General features: G+C 36.8%; 1 protein-coding gene across 1 annotated transcript in view; it reads left to right on the top strand.

The window, feature by feature from the left end:
- LOC102820687 (succinate--hydroxymethylglutarate CoA-transferase-like) overlaps positions 1 to 24,654 on the top strand; it is a 1,213,992-nt gene that overhangs the window by 216,683 nt on the left and 972,655 nt on the right. The gene's annotated exons all lie outside the window — the stretch shown is intronic.

The following is a 24,654-nucleotide window of genomic DNA, read 5'->3' as shown; positions in this document are numbered from 1 at the left end:
GGTTTCAACTCATAGCAATGCTGTATTGGTTTTCAAGAAACAGTTGGTGAGTTTGAACATTGCAATTCAAACTGACCTTGTGGTCTCGTGCTTGTCCTACAGTACCACACCAGAATCCTTCAATATTACAACCTGAGACTTGAGTTTTTCTTCAATTCTTTCAGTTTGAAAAATGCTGACCATTTTCTAACTCAGTCTTTGCAGATTTTATTATGATATTTTACTCTGTCTTCTTGAGCTGCCCTTTGAAATTTTCTGCTCAGCTCTTACTTCCTTATTTTTTTCATTCACTTTATCTTCTCTACACTCAAGAGCAAGTTTTAGAGTCTCTTATGACATCCATTTGGTCTTTTTTCTTTTCTGTCTTTTTAATGACTTTTTGCTTTCTTCCTCTATGATGTTTTTGGTGTCATTCCACAGCACTCCTGGTCTTCAGTCATTTGTGTCAAATGCATCAAATCTCTTCTTGAGATTGTCTCTAAATTCAGGTGGAATATGTTCAAGGTCATATTTTGGCTCTGGTGGACTTGTTTTAATTATCTTTAGCTTCAACCTGAACTTGCATATAAGCAATTGATGGTCTGTTCCACAGTCTGCCCCTGGCCTGTTTTGGCTGGTGATATGGAGCTTTTCCATGGTCTAGATGTATTCTAGGGTAGGAATTTAATTTTACTCATGAGGAAACTGAGACTGAGAGTCAAAGGCATCTGCTTGAGCAATAGAGTAACAGGAAGAATTCAGTTTTCTGACAGCCTGACTGACTCTTTCCCCCATCTATTTCATGAAGACAAAAGCTTTAGGACAAAGAACGCTGAGAGGTAGAAGAACTTTAGACTTTCCTGTGGTAATGCTCCAGCGGAGAAGGAAAATTGAGTAAGTGGCAGATGAAGCAAAAGTAGCATGCAGTAATGAAGAACATCATAGCAAGAGATTCCTTCCTGAAAGAGAAAAGCATACCAAAAGCTGCACTAAGATAGAATAGCAAACTAGGCCTTGGTGAATCATTATTTATTATGTTTTGATCAAGTGAGTGAAAACTATCATGGAGTTTGATTTGGTGAACAATCATTTCAGCATTTTGATAAGACACATACCGAATTATGGGATAACTGGACTTTTTGTTTCAGTCCTAATCAATTGCACACTTATTATATATCCCAGGATCTGGAGCAAGAAACACACTGGTCTGAGGGTTAGTTAGGGAATCGGTCTGACCAGATTTATTACAGTGTCCAGTATGTATAGAGGTAGAAACAGCTGAATTGGGAGATTTGGAAGGGATCTTGAAGACTGGGCTACCCAAGTTGAAGATAGGAGAAAGAGGTGCATTCCTGACAAAGTCAATGGCAAATGCAAAGATGAAGAGATGTGACAAAGTTTGGAATATGAGTAGGATATGGGAGTAGACACTATTGAAAAGCTTTGTTGGACAAAATTTGTTAAACGTCTTATGAGCCATGCTTATAAATTTGAATTTTCATCTCTCAGGACCTATGTTTTTGCATCTAGAAATCCAATGCTATTTTCAACCGAAGAATATGTCCATTTGGAAACTTGATACAGTTACCTCTGTAAAATTTGGAATAATTTCTAAGCTGTGAAGAAAGCATGTCAAAGGGTGGTGGTAATAGATATGAAATTATACTGAAGCCTGCCTAAAGTACAAGACAGTTGGTGGTGACAAATTTTTATTTTTAGGAATATTTACCTCAAAACCCCTGCAGGCTGAATACTGATTTCCTCAGACTCTGCTCTGTTCCTTGTCTCTGGGCTCTCTTCTCATGCATGCTTCTTTACTCAGGGCATCTCTTTTCTTCTCTTTTTCTCACATATCCATCACTTATCCAGGAGAGGCGTGAAACTCTCCTGGTTTCATGCCTCTTCTGTGGTCTTTGCTTTTTCTCTTCTCTCTCCCTTTCCTTCATGAGTTGGTTCTGACTCATAGTGACCTTGTACAGGGTTTCTGAGGAGCAGCTAGTGGGTTTCAACTGGCAATCTTGTGGTCCGCAGTCCAGGGCTGATCTGCACCACAGCTAAAGTTGGAGTCTTGGTGTCGTGCTATTGGATCAGCACTGGAGTGCTAGCCACAAAGCTGGCAGTTCAAACACACCAGCCACTCTTTGGTAACCATATGAAAGAGTTACTGTGAGATGGAGCCAACTTGATGGCACTTAACAACTAAATTTAAGCAGTTCTGGTTTCAGAACCATATTTTTCATGAAAATTCCAGAATCTTCTAGTAATTCCCAAAGAAGAAAAAGGAAATTCACCTTCCCAGAAGTCCCAGGAAACAAGGCTATATGTTTCATTGGGTTAAATGACTGTTCCTTAATTGATTATTGAGGTCTGGAAGATGGAATGTATTCATTGTTTTAAGCTTTCATAAGCCTAAGGCTGAAGTTAACTCCACCGAAACCCTGTGGCTGAGATTGAAGGAGAGATGATGCTCTCAAAGAAAGATCTGTTTCTTTTTGGGCTAGGATCCTTTAGAGGATCTAATGCAATAAAGAATATGAAAAATGCTTTGTAAATTAGGAAGTATTCTACTGATGACTAGCATTAATTTTATTAAACTGTTGAAAAAATATTTTACAGTGTTATAAATGTGCTTAGATGAAAAGTTTGTCATTGTCATAATTATTTTATTGTTATTATTAATATAATTTTTTATAATAGAGAAATCTTGACTAACTTCACTGTGTCTTTCAATGTAAGATAACATTCATAGATTTTAAATCAAAAAATCAAACCACAGGATTATTAAAATTTGTTTTATGCAAATGAGAAGTGCTATTTCTAGATGCATTTCAAAGTAACATAATAGGAAACTTCGCCTATTATTTTAAACACATTTACTTTGTTTCTTTTAAAATATAAGCATTTACCTGTATTAAACAGATTACATGTGAATTTAGTTTCAGCTGCTGGAAAGTGACTGAGACTTAATGCAGTTGTAAAAGGTATACGTTTTTTATTCATTTTGATTGCATTACATAGGATGACAAATGAATGATTATCACATTCAATGTCACTTGCTAAAAATGAAAAATTTCACTCGATGTACAATAGACAAATTACACTTGATTTGAATAGTAGCTAATTATTAACTCAGAGATGATTGCCTCTACCACAACAAAACCATTTTAAGTAGTTCATTGTAGAGACATGACAATTACCAGGATGTGGTTTGTAGTGGGCACTAGATCTTTATAGTTTCAAGGCTATAAACTTTTAACCCTTGTTATAAAATTCTTTTGATATATTTTTTTTTAGTCTTAAGATGATTTAAAGTTGTCAACTGAAGGTTGTCTAACGTCAGCATCCAAACAGTGTCCTTTAAATGATATTGGTAAATAACAAGGAAGTGGGTTTGGATGCGGTTCCAATTACTCTGTTGCTCTTATTCTTCTGTTGTGGCTTACAGAAATATCTCTTGGAACTTTTAATATCCTTCCTGTATTTAATTGCAACCAGGCTCTCCGAATTACTACTACAATGAGTTTGTTTCTTTAGCAACAAACTTCCATAGCTATTTTCACTAGATTGTTTTGCTATTTTTGATGTTCCTAACCTTTCTCCACATTAATATATTACTCATCTGTATATTAAAATTTAGCTATCATTATATTTGCACATTCTAATGGATAAACCTTTGAATCTCAAAAGAGTAATAGTAATCTGAAATTTCGTTTTCTATTTCAAAACATCTATTTATGCTTTACTTTTTCACTCTATTTTTTGGGAACAATTTAATTGATATATATTTATACTCAAAGACACCAGTAGGTTGAAAGTAAAAGGATATTCTAGGTAAACAGAAATGAAAAAGATCTGGAGTTGCTATGTAAATTATCAAAGTGTATTTGAATACAATAAGTGTTTCTAGCGGAAACTTTTCTAATGATATAAAGGTTAACCCATATAGAAAACATAATAATTATAAACATATATGCATTGTGATTTGTGTAACATTTAATAAATAGCAGGTCATTTATTGAGTTATGCAGCCATAATCATAAATGAGGGTTTACAGAAAGTATTCATACAGTTACCTCTGGTCTGGGTCTTACCTATGTAGCTGGAATGCTCAGTTTTGCGTCAGGAGGGATCCAGGGCTGGACTTGCCCTGTAAAGAATTGGGGGCTGCACTATGGATTTTGATAACTCCAGGCACTTTTGTCTTTACTGGATCCTTCCCTCCATAAAATAATTATTTTAAATTATATTTTATGGGTGCGTGTGGATAAAGATGAATATAATCCAGGTTGGAATCTTTATTATTGTTATTATTGTCAGTATTTCACACACTCTTTTTTCTCATTTTAAAAGGAATTAAATTAGAATAATTTTGTGGAACTCTTAAAGTATCTATAAAATTAGGCCTTAGGAATTGTGCCTCTATGCTAACTGATGTCAGCCCTGGATGAATTACCTTGAGAATAGTTTATAAATGTGTTAAATCTATAAGGCGAGTCAAGTATCTAAAGACATTTTATTTCAACTTCTGTTTTTTTTTAAAATGTAATAAAATGCTTTATTTTATTGTGGCAAATGCCACATACTAAGTACATGTTCACCTTAAAGGTTGTTATTCTGATCTTCTACACTTTTTACATACTGATAATCAATTTTGGCAGTAAGAAATTAAGCTGCATCTTCACTAATAGAATCCATCCATGCATCCATACCTGATCGGCATCTAACATATGCCAGAGTATGCACTTACAGAAAGGAAGTGGAGTCAAACGCTGAGATGACGCAGAAGGGTGAGTAGAGAAGTCACAAAATATGATTAAGACAGTTGAAAGAATAGAGTGTGGAAGAGAGAAAAAGAGAAGGTAATACCAGAAAATTCAGGAACTAAAGGAGCAGCATGTTTATGTTTGAGCAGCTGAGTGCACGTTTGCCATAATGGCCCTTGCTAACCTGACCTAAGTTACCTGTTGCCCATTTCTAGTTCTAGTCCTACTTCCATTCTTCAACCGTCTCCTTAAGTGAGGACTTCCACTGCTATATTGGTTTCAGTTTGGGAGATACAATGGATGTTCATATTTATCTAGTGTTGCAATAATTAATAAGGGAATGACATACCAAAATATAAACATTCAGGTGAATCTAAGGGAACTACATAGAATTTTGGATGATCTATTATTTTATGTTAATATTTTATGCTATTATTTGGAAAATACAATTTAGCTTCAATGCTAAACATGGGTGGTTTTTTAATAAAGAAGATTCCATGAAGTACAAGTGAATTGGGAGGATGCTCTTGTTCTGCATAACTGAAATCATTAGTTATATTCATGGGTATTGCATATTTTAATACGACATGAGCCACAAGCAAGGGAAACCAAGTCTTTTAACTCATAATAATTGATAATTACTAGTGGGAGTGTATCCCAAAGCAGGAAAGAATAAAACAGGAAGACAAATTTCATGCTGATCTAATTTAATTGTCTTATTAGATGCTTTAAAACAATCTGGTGCTTTCAAAATGTTCTGAAAAATAGAAACTTAGGATAAGCACTGGACTTCTAAATGGAAGGTCGGCGATTCAAACCCACCAGCCACTCTTCAGAAACCCTCTACAGGGTCACTATGAGTTGGAACTGACAACAGCAATAACACAAAAGAAATGGAGGTAAAGGATCCGTTGGTGTTGACAAATATTTTCTGAAATCAGATTTTGTCCTTACTGAATGTTACAGAATAATGAATTTAATTAACTATTTCTAAGTCCTTTTGTGATACTGTAGGATAAACACTGGAATGCTAACCACAAGGTTGGCAGTTCAAACCCACCAACCGCTCCTCAGAAATACTATACAGGGGTGCTGTTGGTCAGAACTGACTTGATGGCACTTACCAACAACTATGTCATTATTGTTGTTAAAGAATAAGTAAATCATGGTGGCTTAAGATTTAATTCAGGGAAAATGACTTTAGTTCTTCATAAAATGGGTATGAAGTATAATGGTGATTAATTTGTTCATGTTTATAATTCTTTTTCACCATAAGGTCATTATATACTAACAATACATAGTAAGACCTTTATTATTAGATGGAGTGCTTAGCAATTTAATTATTCTGGCTCATTTTATTTTGTAAATAAATGAGAGTGAAAAGAAAGCACATTTAATTTCAACTTTTGTTTTTAAAAATCTTCTAAAATGCTTTACTTTACTTTATTGTGGCAAACGCCACATAGTAAGTACATTTTCACCTTAATGGTTGTTATTCTGATCTTCTATGCTTTTTACATATTGATAATCAATTTTGGCAGTAAGATATTAGGCTGCATCTGCACTGATAGAATCCATCCATGCTTCCATACCTGATCGGCATCTAATATGTGCCAGAGTATGCAGCAAATGACAAATAACTCAGCAACAATCTTACCCTCAGGAGATTTACATTGTAGATCCAGCCATCACATTGTTGTTGTTGTTGTTAAGTACCATGGAATCGGTTCTGACTCATAGCGACCCTGCACAGGGTTTCCGAGGCTACAAATCTTTACGTGAACAGAAAGTCTCATCTTTCTCCCGCGGAACCGCTGGTAGTTTTGAACTGCTGACCTTGAGGTTAGCAGCCCGATTCGTAACCACTGCGCTACCAGAACTGCTTAGCCATCACTATTGTTGTTGTTGTTATGTGCGGTCAAGTGGATTCCGACCCATAGCGACCCTGTATAGGGTTTCCAAGAAGCAGCTGGTGAGCTTGAACCATGGACTTTGCAGTGCAAACGACTTTGCAGTCTGACGCATTGACCCACAGCGCCACACCAGGACTCCATCACATTGTTGCTGTTGTTAAATGCCGTCGAGTCGGTTCCGACCATAGCGACCCTGTATAGGGTTTCCAAGGAGCAGCTGGTGAGCTTGAACCGCCACATCAGGGGTGAGTTAATTAAATGTTTGGCTAAATATTGCAAGCTAAATTTTAAGTTGATAATTTTGTATGGCCTGCGAATGATGCTATACATATTGGCAGTAAATAGGTTCCCCACCTCTGTTCAAAATACATGGAACAATACATTCGAAGACCTGACACAGGACAAAGCTTGGTATGTTCTAGGAAATAGCAAAAGACTGATTTCATTGGCTGCAAGACATCTCTTAGAAGTTGACATTGTCATCAGTCTGGCTGTTTATAAATACTCATCTGAAGAATAAACATATGATGTGACATTTCAATGAACAATCTGTATTATTATAGATAGTGAAGTCCTGGTGTGGCACCATAGGATAAGCACTAGACCACAAGGTCAATTAGAATGACAAGTTTAGTGGTTCAAACTTACCAGCCTCTCCTTGGAAACTCTATACAGGGTCGCTCTGAGTCAGAACTGACTCGATGGAATTTACCAACAACAACAGCAATTATAGTTAGTAGGCTCATTAGAAGTTGGGAATCCATACCAGACTATTTTTCCCTTTTGGGGAGAGGAGATTCCTTGGCAGTGTATTGAGTTAATACTGTAGAACAAGGGTTGTGTCTGATGTCATTTTGGTGGAATGGTAGCAGAAGCAACACAGGACAGTAAGTAACTTTAATATTTTCTACTATTTTGGCTGAGTGGGTACCAGTACTGAGAATGATGAGACTGTTTTTGTAAAATTAGTGTTATAATTAGTAACAATGTCTACCAGGAGCTAGAGTGACACAGTGGTTACAAAAAAGGCTCAAACATAACAACAATTATGAGGCTAGTGCAGGATCAGGAGGTCAGGGCTCCTACAAAATAGTTCACTCAAGTGGACATCTTCCCAAATCATTAAAGCCCTGCAACAAGTTTACAGGAATATTGCCCCACATAAAACAACAGTTTTTAAATGGATCAACCACTTTAAGGAAGATCAGGAAGGCTTTAAAGATGAACCAAGAGAGGAAGACTGACAACCTGCATGAATGAAGAAACTGTAAAGAAACTGGTAGAAGAAGACCATAGAATTATGAAGCTACTAAAGATAGGATTTCACATGGTTCGACATTTTCAATTTTAGGCGTACATCTTGACCTTCCCAAATTTTCAACAGCATTGCATGAACCTCAGCTAGTTCAACGAGCTGATCTTTCCATCAGCCATTTAAGCAAGCTAATGAAGATTATTTTATGGAACAAACAATAACTTGGGTGAGTCTTGCTTTTACCAATATGATCCAGAGAGCCAGATTTAACTAGTGGCTACCAATAGGATCAACTGGGCCAGTTGAATTCAAGGTGGAGAGGTTACCTCAGAAGGTTTTTGGGATTCCAAAAGGGTCATATTGATAGATTTTCTTGATGGACACAGGAAGATCATGGGGGCTTATTCTGAAGTTTTAAGCAAATTGAAAACTCTATTGCGAAAAGAGCAAGAAAGTTGTACCAAGAAATTTTTCCTATCATGACCTACTCATTTTTCTAAGGTAGCAAGGGCTGTCCTGTGTGAATTTCTTTGGGAAATCTTACGCCATCCACTCTATAACACTGATTTACCCCTTTAGACTTTCTGAGAACACAATTTGAGTCCCTTGTAGATACCAAAGTGCCATTTTAGTGTGTTGTAAATTGGAGATTTCTGGTGTGGTGCTGTAGGATAAAGCATTGGACTGCAAACTCTGTTTGAACCACAAGGTCAGTGGTTCAAACCCACCAGATACTCCTCGGAAACCCTATACAGGGTCGCTATGAGTTGCAACTAACTTGATGACTCTTAACAACAACAACAACACATTGAGGATTGCAGAATTCTTTGAGGGAAGGGTTAGAGAACTCGAAACGCTTCTTTCAGAAGTATATAGACTTTGATGAGGAATATGTTGAGAAACAGTATCTTCACATTTTGATATTTCTTTTTAATAAAAGTTTCTATGACTTTTTAGTAATCACATGTTTTGTACTAACCTCCTACATCAGTGTTGCACAGTAGAAATACCAGGGGGACATTCAAAATGGCATTAAATCATAATGGAATATTTCAATGAACTTTTCAAAGCCCCCTCATATAATTGAAGCCACATTATCAATTTAAAAAATAACATACTGATTGAGATATAATTCACATAGCTTAAATTTCAACCCTTTCAATTGTACAATTCAGCAGTTTTAAGTGTATTTGCAGAATCAGGCAACCATTATCACTCGAATTTTAGAGCATTTCATCAACCACAGAAGAAACCTGGTCCCCATTAGCAGTCATAATCTAATCCCACCTCCTTTCAATTCGTGACAGCCACTAATAGTTGATGTCTCTATTGATTTATCTACGCTGGACATTTTATAAGAATGGAATCTTATAATATGTGGCCTTTTGTGACTGGCTTTCCCCCTTAGTGTAATGTTTTAAGGTTGATTTATATTGTAACCTGTATAAGTACTTCATTCCTTTTCATTGCCAAAAATTTCCATTGTATGGGGATACTGCATTTTCTTTACCCATTCATCAGTTAATGGAAATTAGAGTTATTACCACTCTTTGTTTATTCTGAGTAATGCTGCTATGAACATTTATAGTTTTTTTGGGGGGGGAGGTCAATATGCTTTTAAAATTCTTGGGTATATACCTAGGAGTGTGGTGCTGTAGCATAAACACTGGACTGCTAACCACAAGGTCGGTGGTTCAAACCCACCAGCTGCTCTTTGGAAACCCTATACCAGGTCACTATGAGTTGTAACCAATTCAACATCGCTTAACAACAACAACAATACCTAGAAGTATAATTGCTAAATCAAATGGCAACTCTATGTTTAACTTTTTAAAGATTTGCCAAATTGTTTTTCATCCAAAGCGGTTGCACCATTTTGCAACCCAGCTAGAAATTAGAGTCACTATGAAAATTCCAATCAAAACCACCATGGTATGCCACTTAACACTCACACTAATGGTGAAAATAAACAAGGTGAGGAATAACAAGTGTTGGCATGGATGTAGAAAAATTGGAATGTATGAAGGTTCTAATTTCCCTACATCCTTGCCAACATCCTTGCCAACACTTGTTATTCTTCACTTTATTTTCATGATTGATGTGAGTTTGAGGTGGTATATCATGGTGATTTTGATAGACATTTTCATAATGACTATAATGGACTCCTGGTGTGGCACGATAGGATCAGCATTGGACTGTGAACCACAAGGTTGGCAGTTCAAATTTACCAGCTGCTCCTTGGAAACCCTATATAGTTTCACTATGAGTTGGAACCAACTTGATGGCACTTAACAACAACAACAATGACTACAATGAAGTCCTGGAATGGTGTTGTAGAAGAAAGCATTGGAATGCAAAGTCATTTTGAACCACCAGGTTGGCAGTTCAAACTCACCAGCCGCTCCTCAGAAACCCTATACAGGATCACTATGACTTGATTGCACCTAACAAAAATAATGACTATAATAATGGTGAACATCTTTTCATGTTCTTATTGGACACTTTTGTATATTCTTTGGAGCAATGCTTGTTCATATCCTTTTTTTTTTTTTTTTAAATCTAATTGAATTCTTTGTCTTTTTTCTTTTTATTATGCTGTAAAAATTGATAAAAGAGCCTTATAAGACATGTGATTTGCAAATATTTGATGGATTAGCTTATCACTCTCTTGATGGTGTTTATTGAAGAATAAGTGTTTTTAATTTTGTTGAATTCCCATTTATTAATGCAGGTAAGCATGTAATTTGTACTTTTAGGATTATAACTAAGAAACCATTGTCAAATAAAAGAGCACTAAGATTTATGCCTCCCCCACTTGTCTGTCAGTGTGTTGCACTGTGGTGGCTTGTGAGTTGCTGTGATTCTGAAACCTGTGTCACCAGTATTTTAAATACCATCAGGGTCACCCAGGGTGGAGAGGTTTCAGATGAGCTTCCAGACAAAGACAGACTAGGAAGAAGGAGTGATGAACTACTTCCAGATATTTAGTCACTGAAAACCTTATGAATAGTAGAGAAACACTGTCAGATAGTGCTGGAAAATGAGCCCCTCAGGTAGGAAGGCACTCAAAATGTGACTGGAGAAGAGCTGCCTCCTCAAAATAGAGTGGACTGTGATGATGTGAATGGAGTACAGCCCGTGAGACCTTCATTTGCTGATGGGGCACAACTCAAAGTGAAGAAAAACAGCTGTAAGCATCCATTGAAAATCGGAACATGGAATGTATGAAGTATGAATCTGGGAAAATTGGAAGATGTCAAAAATGAAATGGAACACATAAACATCAATATCTTAGGCATTAGTGAGCTGAAATGGACTGGTATTGGCCATTTTGAATCTGATGACCACATGGTTTACTATGCCGGAAATGACAAACTGCAAAGGAACGGTGTTGCATTCATTGTCAAAAAGAACATATCCAGATCAGTCATGAGGTACAACACTGTCTGTGATAGGATAATATCCATGCGCCTACAGGGAAGCCCAGTTAATACCACGATTATTCAAATTTATTCACCAACCACTAAAACCAGTGAGGATGAAATAGAAGAATTCTACCAATTTCTTCAATCTGAAATAGATCAAACATGCAATCAAGATACATTGATCATTATTGATGATTGGAATGCAAAGGCTGGGAAAAAAGAGGAAGGATCAGTAATTGGAAAATGTGACCTTGCTGATAGAAATGATGCTGGAGAACGCATGATAGAATTCTGCAAAATCAATAATTTGTTCATTTCAAATACATTCTTTAGACAGCATAAGAGACACTATACACATGGACCTCACCAGATGGGATACATAGAAATCAAATTGTCTACATCTGCAGAAAGAGACGATGGAAAAGTGAAAATTATCATCAGTGAAAACAAGGCCGGGGGCAGACTGTGGAACAGACCATCAATTGCTCATATGCAAATTCAAACTGAAGCTTAAGAAAAAGAAAACAAGTCCACGAGAGCCAAAATATGACATTGAATATATCCCACCTGAATTCAGAGATCATCTGAAGAACAGATTTGATACATTAAACACTAAAGACCAAAGACCAGACGAGTTGTGGCATGACATCAAGAACACCATACATGAAGAAAGCAAAAAGTCATTAGGAAGACAAGAAAGAAGGAAAAGGTCAAAATGGATGTCAGAAGAGACACTGAAACTTGATCTCCAGCATAGAGATGCTAAAGCAAATGGATGAAATGAGGAGGTACAAGAGCTGAACAGAAAATTTCAAAGATCAGCTCGAGAAGATAAAGCCAAATATTACAACAAAATGTGCCAAGATCTGGAATCAGAAAACCAAAAAGGAAGACCACGATCAACATTTCTCAAGCTGGGGAAACTGAAGAAAAAAATTCAAGCCTCGACTTTCATTACTGAAAGTTTTTCTGGGCAAATTATTGAATGATGCAGGAAGCATCAAGAGAAGATGGAAGGAATACGCAGAGTCACTGTACCAAAAGGAAATGGTTAATGTTAAACCATTTCAAGAGGCAGTTTACAATCAAGAGCCAATGATACTGAAGGAGGAAGTCCAAGGTTCATTGAAGGAATTGGCAAAGAACAAGGCACCAGGAATTAATGGAATCAAAATAGAAATCTTCCAAGAAAGCGAGGCGGCAATGGAGTCACTCACTCATCTCTGCCAAGAAATTTGGAAGACAACTCTCTGGCCAACTGATTGGAAGAGATCCGTATTTGCGTTCATTCCAAAGAGAGGTGACCCAACAAAATGCAGAAATCATCAGACATGACTCTTATTTCTTGAGAATCTATACCAACTAGAGGGATTGCTGGGTCGTTATATATATATTTTTTAACTTTTTGAGGAGACACCGTACCATTTCCCACCAGCAGGGTAGGAGAGTCCCAGTCTCTTTACAGCCTTGCCAGCATTTGTTATTTTTTGTTTTTTGAAATTTGTTATTAATGCTGGGGTGACATATCTCATGTTGTTTTGATTTGCATCTCTTTAATGACTAATAATTGTGAGCATTTCTTGATCTGTTTATTGACTGCCTGAATGTCTTCTCTGGTGAAGTGTCTGTTCATGTCTTCTGCCCTTTTTGAATTAGATTACTTGTCTTCTTCTTGTTGAAGTGTTGATGTTTTCTATAACTTTTAGAAATTAGTCCATATCTGAGATGTCATTGTCAATTTTTTTTTCCAAGTCTGTGGTTTTTATTTCACCCTTTTGATGAAATATTTTGATGCACATGTTTTTGTTGCTGTTAAGTGCAGTCGAGTCAGTTCCAACTCATAGTGACCCTGAATAGGATTTCCAAGGAGTGACTGATGGATTTGAACCATTAACCTTGAGGTTAGCAGTCTAGTGCTTGTTCTACAGCACCACACCAGGGCACATAAAGTATCTAATTTTTAGAAAGTCCTAGTAATTTCTTTTGCCTTCTGCTTGTGTGTTTTCAGTTATGTTTGATAGTGTATTTATGTCATGAATCATAGCCCCTAAGTTTGTCCCTATTTTTTCGATGACTTTTAAAGTTGTTGGTTTTACATTTAGGTCTTTAATACATGTTGAGTTCATGTATATGGTATGAAATATGGAAGGAACTCTGGTAACGTAATGGTTATGAAATGTGCTAACCTAAAGGTCAGCAGTTCGAAACTACCAGCTGTTCTGTGGGAGAAAGATGAGGCTTTCTGCTCCCATATAGATTCACACCCTTGGAAATCCTGTACAAGGTCGCTATGAGTCAGATCCGACTCCGCAGCACATAACCACCATCACCACCACCGCCATGAGATATGGGGCTTACTTCATTCTTATACAAATGGATTTACAGTTTTGCCAGCATCATTTGTTAAAGAGATGATCTATTACACATTTGATATGTTTTGGCCCTTTGTCAAAGATCAGCTGACTGAAGGTGGATGGATTTGCTTCTGAGTTCTCAATTTTGTTCCATTGGTCTATGTGCCTTTTGTTGAACAAGTACCAGGTTGTTTGACTTCTGTGACTTGTAGTGGATTTTCAGATTGACCTCTTACTTTGTTGTTGTTGTTTTTTATTTCTTTAGTAACACTTTCCTTATCTAGGGTATCTTTCCTTTCCATATATAGTAATACTTTGCTTATCTGGGTATGTTTCCTTTCCATTTTTTGTTTGTTTGTTTGTTTGTTTGTTTTTGTTTTTGTTAAATGCTGTTGAGTCAGTTGTGTCACCTGTTATAGGGTTTCTGAGGAGCATGGGTTTGAACTGCTGACCTTGTGGTTATCCTACAGTTCCACATAAGGACTTCATATAAAGTTAGTGATTAGTTTCACCAGCTCTTTAAAGAATGATGTTATCTGAATTGGGATTGTAGTATATTTATAGATTGCTTAATGTAGTGTTGACATTTCACAATGTTGTCTTCCCATCCATGAACATGCTATTTTCTTCCATTTTTGTAGGTCTCTTGTGGTTTCTTCTTGTTGTGTTTTATAGTTTTCTTTGTGTAGATATTTTCTTTCTCTGATTAGATTTATTCCTAGGTATTTGGAGAAGAATATTTACAGTACCATGGACTGCTAGAAGAACAAACAAATCTGTGTTGGAAGAATTATAGTCAGAATGCTCCTTAGAAGCCAGGATTATATCATCTGCAAATAGCATTTTACTTCTTCTTTGCCAATTTGGATGTCTTTTGTTTCCCTTTCTTGCCTTGTAGCTCTAAGACTTTCAGCACTATATTAAATATAAGTGGATTATTATTTTTAAAAAATATTGAACCATCCTTGCATGCCTGGTATAAATTCCACTTGGTCTGATGTACTATTTTTGTGATATGTTGTGGATTCTCTTGGTTAGGATTTTGTAGAGAATTTTTGTATCTATATTCATGAGGGATATTGGTCAATAATTTTCTTTTTTAATGATGTTTTTGCCTGGTTTTGATATTAGAGTTATGTTCACTTCATAAAGTGAATTTGGGAATGTTCCATCCTTTCCTATGTTCTGGGATAGTTTGAGTAAGATTGGTGTCTGCTCTTCTCTGAATGTTTGGTGTACTTCAGTAAAATCATCTAAGCACAGACTTTTTTTTTGTGGGGGGGGGGAGTTTTTTGATGACTTCAATTTCTTTTTTTGTTATAGGTCTGTTGAAGTTTTCTAATTTAATGTGTCATAGTATAGGTAGTTGGTATGTTTCTGAAAATTTGTCTATTTCTCCTAAACTTTCAGATTTGTTGGAGTACAATTCTTTATAGTATTCTTTTATTATCCTTTGTATTTTCATTGGTTTTGTTATGACGTCACTCATATGAGTCCTTGTTTGTGTTATTTACATCTTCTCCTACATTCTTTTGTTAGAGTTACCAGTGGTTTGCCAATTTTATTAATCCTTCAAAGAACCAACTATTTGTTTTGTTGATTCTTTGTTTTTCTCTTTTCTGTTTCATTTATTTCTGCTTTAATCTTTATTGTTTCATTTCTTCTGGTGACAGTGAGCTTACTTCACTGCTCTGTTTTTAATTGTTGGAGATGTTGAGTTAAGGTGCTGATTTTGGTCATTTTTCTTTTTGGATGTGTGCATTTATCACTCAGATTACCCTGTGATCACTACTGTTGTGTGTCCGTAGGGATTTACTATGCTGTGTTTTCATTCACATTTGATTCATGGAATTTTTTTTTAAATCTCATTTTTTATTTGTTCTATTACTTAGTAGCTTTTAAACAGGGTATTATTCAATTTTCATGTATTTATTTTGTTTCCTTTATCTTCCAATTTGTTATTTATAATTTTATAGCCTTGTGGTTTTTGAACATACTTTGTAGCATTTTGATAAGTTTTAAAATTTATTGAGGCTTGCTTTGTGGCCTAATATATGGAAAATATTCCATGTGCACTGGAAAAGAATCTAAATTATGCTGTTGTTGGGTTGAGTGCTCTGTACAAATCTATGAGGTCAAGTTGGTTGATTGCATTGTTTAGTTCTTTTGTGTCTTTGTTGAGTTTCTTTGTAATTCTGTCCTTCATCGTAAATAGTGTGGTGCTGTGAGATAAAGTACTGGACTCCAAGGTTGGTTTGAACCACAAGGAATGGCCATTCAAACTCACCAACCGCTCCTTGAAAACCCTGTACAGAGTTGTTAAGAGTCAGAACTGACTCGATAGCACTTAACAACAACGTAACAACTATTGCTGTAGAATTGTCTGCTTCTTTCTTCAATTCTATTAGAGTTTGTTTTCTGTATTTTGAGGTTCTTTCACTGAGCGCATAAACATTTATCATGCTTCTTGTTCAGTTGCACCTTAAATCATGATATAATGTACTTCTTTTTGTCTTATGCTGAATTTTGCTTTCAAGTCTATTTTTATCAGAAATTAGTATTGCCATTATTGCTAGTTTTTTATTGCCTAATGATATTTATTTACATCCTTTGATTTTTAGTCTATTTTTGTCTTTGTGTGTAAGGTGTTTCTCTTGTAGACAGCATATTGAAGGGTCCTATTTTCTTATTCATTCTTCTACTCTCTGTCTTTTTACTGGTGCATTGAATTCATTGATATCAGTGTAATGGTTGATAGATATGAATTGATTCCCACCACTCATATGTCTCCTGGTGTGGTACTGTAGGATAAGTACTCAACCATAAGGTCAGTTTGAACATATCTCATCTGGATTTAGAAACCATCTCGAGAACAGATTTGATGTGCTAGACACTAATGACCAAAGACCAGAAGAGTTGTGAGATGAAATCAAGAACATTATACAGGAAGAATGCAAAAGTCACGAAGAAGACAAGAAAGAAGGAAAAGACCAAAATGGCTATCAAAAGAGACTCTTAAACTTGCTCTCCAGTGTAGAGATGCTAAAGCAAATAAAGAAATGAGGAGGTAACAAACTGAATAGCAAATTTCGAAGGGCAGCTCAAGGAGACAATGTCAAATATTCTAATAAAATGTGCAGACCTGGAGTAGAAAACCAACAGAGAAGAACACACTCAGCATTTCTCAAGCTGAAAGAACTGAAGAACAATTCAAACCTCAACATGAAATGAAGGATTCTAGGAGTCCTGGCATGGTGCTGTAGGATAAGCACTGTACCGCAAGGGCAGTTTGAACTGAAAGGTCAGTGGTTCAAACCCACCAGCTGCTCATTGGAAACCCTATGCAGGGTCCCTATGAGTCAGAACCAACTTGACAGCACTAAACAACAACAATGATGGGCAAAATATTGAATGATGCAGAAAGCATCAAAAGAAGATGGAGAGAATACACAAAGTCACTGTACCAAAAGAAATGGTTGATGTTCAGTAATTTCAAGAATACCATATGATCAAGAGTCAATGGTCCCGAAGGAAGAAGTCCAATGTGCACTGAAGGTATTGACAATGAACAAGGCTCTGGGAATTGGTGGAATACAAATTCAAATCTTACAACAAACTATGCAGCACTGGAGCTACTCACTCATTTATGACATGAAATTTGAAAGACAACTTCTGGCCAACTGATTGGAAGAAATCCATATTTGTGCTCATTCTAGAGAAAGGTGCCCCATTGGAATTCAGAAATCATCAGGCAATATCATTAATCTCACATGCAAGTAAAATTTTGCTAAAGAAAATTAAAAAATGGCTGTAAAAAGAGAAGCTAGATCCAGAGGGCCTGGAGGAAGGTAGAATCTCCAGTGAGTAGTATCCAGTCTGTCTAGGCGGGGCTGATGAAATGAAATGCAGACGAGTCTCTTGTGATACAATAGTGAATAATTGTCATCAGGACTGATTGTGAGAGTTAGAAATGTAAAGGTTGACATTTTATAGCAAGGAGGGTAGTGGTTAACTTTTCAGTCTAGGGGTGGAGGTCCCTAGGACCATCAATGGAGAAGAGCGGAGTACAGGACCCTATCCAGAGAAGCAGTGATGCCAGAGATGAAGGCAGAGACGATGATGTGAAGAGATGGAGCAGCTGGGGACTTTAGATCCAGAGAGGGAGAGGGACTGTGTGCTGAAGACGGGGGTCGGTGGTGCTGTGTGTGGGCAGACTTGCAGGGTATACCCTTTGGTTGGTTGATGATGCATGGAGGGGATTGTAACCATGGCAATGAGACGATATACGATAGAATGAATGTAAAACTAATGTTCTCCCATGTAAACTATCACATAATTCACAATAAAATATTTAAGAAAAAAAAAATGGCTGTAATTGTATATTGACAGGGAACTGCCAGAGATTCAAGCTGGATTCAGATGAAGATGTGAAATGAGGGATATCACTGTTGACATTAGATAATTGACTGAAAGAAGAGAAGAGAATACCAGAAAAATTATTTATTGTTGTTGTTGTTAAGTGCTGTCAAGTTGGTTCCAACCCTTAGTGACCCTAGTAAGCTTGAATCACTGACCTGTGGTTCAAACCTACATTGCAGTCCAGTGCATTCACCCATTACCGGTGCTTTATTGACTACTAAAAGGCTTTTGACTGTGTGGATCATGAGTAACTATAGACAACATAGTGGAGAATGACTATTCTGGAACACTTAATTGTGCTCATGAGGAACTTGTACATAGACTAAGAGGCAGGTGTTCAAATAGGACGAGGGGGCATTGAATGATTTAGAATTAGGAAAGTTGTATCTGGTTTGTATTATTTCACCATATGTATTAATTATGTATGCTGAGCAAATAATCTAAGAAGTTGGATTTTATGAAGAAGAATGTGGCATCAGGATTGTAGGAAGACTGATTAAGAACTTGTGATATACAGATGATACAAGCTTGCTTGTTGAAAGCAAAGAGAACTTAAAATACTTACTAATGAAAATCAAAGACCAGAGCCTTCAGTATGCATTGCATCTCATTGTAAAGAAAACAAAAAATCCTCACTACTGGACAAATAAATAACATTATGACAAATGGAGAAAAGATTGAAATTGTCAGACTTCATTTTGCTTGGATTCACTATCAATACTCATGGAAGCAGCAGGCAAGAAATTAAATTATGCAAATCTGCTTCACAAGACCTCTTTAAAATGTTGAAGAGCAAAGATGTCAGTTTGAGGACTAAGATGTGCCTGGCCCAAGTCATGGTATTTTTCACAGGATAGTAAATAAGGACTGTAGAAGAATTGATGCATTGAAGTTATGGTGTTGGAGAAGAGTATTAAAAATGCCATGTACTGCTAGAAGAATAAACAAATCTGTGTTGGAAGAAGTAGAGCCAGAATGCTCTTTGGAAAACAGGATGATAAGACTTTGTCTCTCTTACTTTGGACATATTATCAGGAGGAACCAGGAGAAGGACATCATCCTAAGTAAAGTAGCGGGCCAGCAAAAAAGAGGAGGTTCTCCAATGAGATGGATTGGCACAGTGGCAACAGCACTGGGCTTGAGCTTAACTATGATTGTGAGGATGGAGTATGGAGTAGGTGTGGCCAGTATTTTGTTCTGTTGTGCTTAAGATTGCTATGAGTTGGAACTGACTTGATGATACCTAACAACAACAACGACAGTAACAACATCAACATGAATTGATTGCAGTCATTTTGCTGTTTTTTTTTTTTTTTTTTTTTTTTTTTGTTTGTGTGTGTGTGTGATGCTGTTAGTTTCTTTGTCCCACATAATTTTCTGTGCTGAGTTCATTTTTTTGCTGTGTTTTCTTGTCAATTTCTTCATTGTATTGTTTTGTTATTCATATTTAGTAAATATTTCTGATTTTCCTCTTTTATTTTGATGTGAAGGTATATAAGTTTCTTTGAGATTATCCTATAATTTATTTATTCACCTGTTTTAAAGAGTCTGTTTTTTCTTGAATTTGCAACTTATGTAACTACACCACTCCCTCTTTTTGCTTTTTAGTTATCTTCATGATAAACTGAAATCTATGAATCCCTACTGTAGCTTTGTTTTACTTTGCATATGGCTATTTCTTGATTGAGTTCTGGGTGGTGTTGTCATGTATGCTAGTCTCAGGTTTTTGTCTGATGTTGTTGGTTCTCAGACTAAAGAACTACCTTAAGTATTTTTTTTGTAAGTTTGGCCTGGTTATTAAAATTCCTGTAATTCCCGTGTATCTGGAAATGTCCTAATTTCGCCGTCATATTTGAAGGACAGGTTTGCAGAGTGTATGATTCTTGGCTGGCAATTACTTTTCCCCCAGAGTTTTGTATATGTCTTCCTATTGCCTTCTTGCCTGCATGGTTTCTGTTGAGAAATCAGTTTAGGATTATTGGTTTTCCTTTTCAGGTAACTTAGTTTTTTTCCCTGAGATCCTCTCAGCATTCTTTCCTTGTCATTGATTTTGGATACTTTGCTTATGATGTATCCTAGTGATTTTCTTTTGGGATCTATTTTCTTTGGGGTTCATTTAACTTCTTGATGTTTATCTTGTTGTCTTTCATAATGTTAGGGAAGCTTTCTTCCAACAACTCTATGATATGTTTTTCTGTGCTTTTGTCTCTTTCTGTTCTGGAATTCTGATGACCCATAAGTTGTTTCTTTTGATCATGTCCCACATAAATCTTTGGCTTTCTTAGGAACTTCTACTTCCTTTTTATCTGATTTTTCTTCTAGCATACTAGTATTGAGAGGTTTATCTTTAAGTTTACTAATTCAGGCTTTCATTGGGTTAATTTACTCCTGTTTGCCCTTTTGGTATGTTATCAGTTTCTGAAATCTTGATATTAATCTTCTGTATTTATATTTGCAGGTTTTGTATTGTTTTCACTCTTTCCTCTCTTTGTTGTTCCTATAGTATTTCCTGTAAGGTTATATAAGTTTATCCTTACTTTCTTTGAACTATCTCTCAATTTGTTGAAGGTACCTAAAAATCATTCTTTTGAATTATTTTCCAGGTAGTTCCAATGCTTTTCATTCTCAGAATTGTTTTTTGGCTCTGCATCTTGGTCTCTCTGAGCCACTCTATCTATTTCTTCATGTAAAGTTGAATTTGTCTGTTGTTTCTCAAGCATTGTGTTCTCATTATATTTGTATTTAATTGATGGTTTTATGTTGGTGTGTTTTTAGGCACTCACCAACTGCCTTCTGGTAGGTGCGATTAAAGAATTGAAGTGTATGTACTGTTTCCGGTTCACCATTTGCACAGCGTAGTATAGAGTGTGTTTAGCTGGTGTTGGCTGTTGTCTACCATTGATCAGGTGTTTTAGGAGCTGGTATTGACTTTTGTATGATGGATGGGTTTACAGAGGGTATGGTTGTGACTGGGCTGAATGGGCACTCTTGTTGTTCCCTGTCAGGTGGGGCAAGAAGAGAAAACACACACATACAAGAGGAAAAAAAAACAAACAAACCCTGAGTAAATAAAGCCAAGCAAATAACAGCAAATAAAATAATAAATAATGAAAAAAAGGCAGCAGAAAGAAAAGAAATAATACAATAACCAAACAAGATCAAAGAGGGAAAGTAAAACAATACTACAGAAGAGAAAAAAAAAAGAGAACATAAAAAGAAAGAATACTTACTGAACACAATTACGGGGAGACTAGAGTAACATAAGCACTGGACTGCAAGGTCGGTTTGAATCACAAGGTCGGTGGTGCAAACTCACCAGTTGCTCCTTGGGAACCCTCTACAGAGTTGTTATGGGTCAGGACTGACTCGATGGCACTTAATAACAGCAACAGAAAGTAGGAAAGAAAAATCAAGAGCAAAAAACAATAAAAAGAAAAAAGCAGAAAAACAAAAACAAAAGTTAAAAACAAGGGGAGAGTAAGAGAGGAAGTAAAAGGAGAAAGAATAAACAAAAACAATGAAAGGAAAAGATCGGCATAGATGCAGGACCCACAGAGGACAAATCTTGGGGAGGCTCCTGTCAGCCAAGGAGCTCATGTGTTGGGTAGGAGAGGGATGACACGTTGGTGCTTCTGGGCCTAGGTGGAGTTCCTACAAGCCCTAGCTGTTGTTCAGGGTACCCAATATGTAAGTAGTTCCTGCTGGCCCCAAAGCAGCTGGGATCAGGGTCTTTCAAGCCCAAAGGGCAACAGGAGCAGTGAGACTGGCCACAAGAGTTCCAGCTAGAATTGGCTGGAATTGGCTCTGCAAGGCTCACCTGATTCCAAGTACCAGGAATGGTGCAGTTAGCTCCCAATCCACAACGATGTGACTCACCTGTGAGGCTCACAGCTTCGAGGTTCAAACCTACTGGAAGCCAGAATTGTACTGATGGTGGACAAGGTTGTAGACTGGCCATACCTCTGGTCATAAGGGGAGTGTAGAAAATAAGGAAGAAATAACTGTCTCCCCAAGGGTCACCAGTGTGCATCTGCTTCTCTAAGCTGCTGTCTGTTTCCAAAGCTATTCACAGCCAAAACAAGGCCAGGGGTTGCCTGTGGAACAGACTTGCTCATATACAAGTTCAAGCTGATGCTGAAGAAAATTAAAACAAGTCCATGAGAGCCAAATTATGACCTCTAGTATACCCTACCTGAATTTAGAGACCATCTCAAGAAAAAATTTGGTTCATTAGACACTAGACACTAATCAGAGGAATTGTGGGATGACAACAAAAGCATCAGACATGAAAAATCAAAGGTTATTAAAAAGAATGGACAGAAAAAACAGACCAAAGTGGATGCTAGAAGAGACTCTGAAACTTGCTCTTGAACAGAGAAATGCTAAAGAAACTGAAAAAAACTGATGAAGTAAAAGAGTTGAACAGAAATTTTCAAAGGGGAGCTTGAGACAACAAAGTAAAATATTATAAAGAATATGCAAAGATCTTGGGTTAGAAAGCCAAAAGGGAAGAACATGCTCAGCATTCTCAAGCTGAAGAAAAAATTCAAGCCTCGGGTTGCAATATTGAAGGGTCCTATAAGCAAAATTCAGGTGGGATATATTCAAGATCATATTTAGGCTCTTGTGGACTTGTTTTCATTTTCTTCAGCTTCAGTTTGAATTTGCATATGAGCAATTGATGGTCTGTTCCACAATCTGCTCCTGGCCTTGCGACAAGTTTGTATTCTTTCACCATACTTATTCAACCTGTATGCTGAGCAAATAATCTGAGAAGCTGGGTTCTATGAAGAAAAACGTGGCATCAGGATTGGAGGAAGACTCATTAACAACCTGCAAAATGCAGATGATACAACCTTGCTTGCTGAAAAGTGAAGAGAACTTAAAACATTTGCTGATGAAGATCCAAGAGCACAGCCTACGGTATGGATTGCATCTCAATGTAAAGAAAACAAAAATCCTCACCACTGGACCAATAAACAGCATTCTTATCAACGGAGAAAACTTTGATGTTGTCAAGGTCTTCATTCTTCTAAAATCAGCTGTCAACACTCATGGAAGCAGCAGTCAAGAAATCAAACAACATATTGCATTAGGCAAATCTGCTTCACAAGACCTTTTTAAAGTGTTGAAGAGCACAGATGTCAGCTTGAGGACTAAGGTGCGCCTGATCCAAGGCATGGTATTTTCAATATCCTCATATGGATGTGAAAGCTGGACAGTGAATAAGAAAGCCCGTAGAAGAGTTGACGCATTTGAGTTATGGTGTTGGAGGAGAATATTGAAAGTGCCATAGGCTGCCAAGATGGCCAAACTTTGTCTCTCATACTTCGGACGTATTGTCAGGAGGGACCAGTCACTGGGGAAGGATTACATGTTTGGTAAGGTGGAGGGTCAGAGAAAAAGAGGAAGACCTAACAAGATGGATTGGCCAAGTGGCAGCATTGATGGACTCAAGTGTGGCCCAGGATCGGGCAGTGTTTCGTTCTGCTGTGCATAAGGTCGCTATTAGTTGGTACCGACTCGATGGCACCTACCAAAAACAACAACTAGCAAAATATTGAATGACATAGGAAACATTTAAAGAAAATGGAAGGAACACATAGAGTCATTTTACCAAAAATAATTGGCTGATGTTCCGCCATTTCAAGAGGTACCATGCAATCACGAACTGATGATACTGAGGGAAGTGGGCCAAGGTGCACTGAAGGTATTGGAGAAAAGCAAAGCTCTGGGAATTGACAGAACATAAATTGAAATGTTTCAATAAACTGATACAGTACTGTACTACTCACTTGTCTATCCCAAGAAATTTGGAAGGCAGCTACCTGACCATTGGATTGGAAGAGATACATATTTGTACCCTTCCAAAGAAAGGTGACCCAATGGAATGTGGAAATCATCAAACAATAGCATTAATTTTGCATGCAAGTAAAATTTTGCTGAAGATCATTAAAAACAATTACAGTAGTAACATAAAAAGGAGCTTCCATTAATTCAAGATGGATTTGGAAGAGAATGTGGAATGAGGGATGTCACTACTGACATCAGATGGATCTTGGCTAAAAGAAGACAATACCAGAAAGATGTTTCCTTGTGCTGTATTAACTATGCCAAACCATTCAAATGTGGATTATAACAACATTGTGAAGAATCACAGAATTTATTTGTGCTCATGAAGAATCTGTTGCTAGACCAAGAGGCAGTTGTTTAAACGGAACAAGGGTCTACTGAATGGTTTAAATCAGGAAAAGTGTGAGCTCTCAAAATTCCTTCTTTGTCTTTGGTTTTGAAAAGTTTGATTATAATTTGTTTTGCTGTGTTTCTGTTAGGACCTATCCTTTAGGAGTTCAACTTCTTGAATGGTTATTTGCTTGTCTTTCATGATGTTAGTAGAGTTTTTTCCAACAACTCTTGGACAATATTCACTGTAGGTTTTATTGTCTTTTCCTGTTCTTGAATTCCTATAACATATAGGTTATTTCTCTTGAGAGTGTCCCCACTTAAATCTTATGCTTTCTTCAGATTTTTTTGTTTTGTTTTTGT

The sequence above is a fragment of the Chrysochloris asiatica genome, unplaced genomic scaffold (assembly GCF_000296735.1).
Source record: "Chrysochloris asiatica unplaced genomic scaffold, ChrAsi1.0 scaffold00006, whole genome shotgun sequence".
NCBI classification, from domain to species: domain Eukaryota; kingdom Metazoa; phylum Chordata; class Mammalia; order Afrosoricida; family Chrysochloridae; genus Chrysochloris; species Chrysochloris asiatica.
Note: the sequence above shows the minus strand (reverse complement) of the source record. Positions and strands in the feature narration are given on the sequence as shown.